The 1,225-nt window shown below is 43.1% G+C and overlaps 1 protein-coding gene across 1 annotated transcript in view; it reads right to left on the reverse strand.

The window, feature by feature from the left end:
- LOC111671155 (uncharacterized) overlaps positions 1 to 1,225 on the reverse strand; it is a 13,632-nt gene that overhangs the window by 5,071 nt on the left and 7,336 nt on the right. The gene's annotated exons all lie outside the window — the stretch shown is intronic.

The following is a 1,225-nucleotide window of genomic DNA, read 5'->3' on the forward strand; positions in this document are numbered from 1 at the left end:
TTCAAATATTGACAACTACTGTGTGTGAGCTCAAATATTATGTTCATATGTTTTTATTTTACATGTTTTTCTTGCAAAATGTACCAACATGTTCAACATATGAATTAATTATGAAGCTACAATAATGTTTGAAGCACATATTCATTCATATATAGGTAACTGACACAAGTAATTTAAGAAACTGGGGTTGTTGGTGTAAATGGAGATATATAGTTGTGTATCATCTGCATATTGGAGTATAAAGAGAACAGGACCCAGAATATTTCCCTGAGGAAAAATTCACAAACTAACAAAACATCTAATCAATATTAGTATCAATATATCCATAGATATAATTGTTCAAGATTCATGTGTAGATATATCAGTGACACACGATAACACGAGACAGTAAATATATACATATTTACATTCTCTACATGGTCATAAATCAGATATTAATGTGAGTCAACATGGTTTCAGTAACCATGGTAACGTTAGGGTCTAGTTTAATATTATAGTGTAACTGAGTCAGACCTGGTTCATCAGAGAGAGAGAGGATGTCAGGGCGTGGACTCGTCTGTAGCGCCCCCTGCTGTATTTATCCTGGATGAACTTTGACCTCTCTTCATCAGACGACTCAGGAAGCAGCTGCTCCGCCGTCGGCACCGCTGCAGCCCACACCTGATTGGCCAGCTGGTTCCCATACATAACAAACAGCTGGAAGAAGTCAAAGTGGTTCAGTCTCGCTCACCTGTATGAGTGGTTCAGTCTCCCTTCACCTGTATGGGTGGTTCAGTTTCCCTCACCTGTATGAGTGGTTCAGTCTCCCCTCACCTGTATCAGTGGTTCAGTCTCCCTCCCGTGTATCAGTGATTCAGTCTCCCCTCACCTGTATGTGTGGTTCAGTCTCCCCTCACCTATATCAGTGGTTCAGTCTCCCCTCACCTGTATCAGTGGTTCAGTCTCCCTCCCGTGTATCAGTGATTCAGTCTCCCCTCACCTATATCAGTGGTTCAGTCTCCCCTCACCTGTATGAGTGGTTCAGTCTCCCTTCACCTGTATGGGTGGTTCAGTTTCCCTCACCTGTATGAGTGGTTCAGTCTCCCCTCACCTATATCAGTGGTTCAGTCTCCCTCACCTATATCAGTGGTTCAGTCTCCCCTCACCTGTATGAGTGGTTCAGTCTCCCCTCACCTATATCAGTGGTTCAGTCTCCCCTCACCTGTATCAGTGGTTCAGTCTCCCT

Source organism: Seriola lalandi, unplaced genomic scaffold (genome assembly GCF_002814215.2).
Source record: "Seriola lalandi dorsalis isolate HSWRI2012SDOR001 ecotype SW California unplaced genomic scaffold, Sedor1 jcf7180002054867, whole genome shotgun sequence".
NCBI lineage: Eukaryota > Metazoa > Chordata > Actinopteri > Carangiformes > Carangidae > Seriola > Seriola lalandi.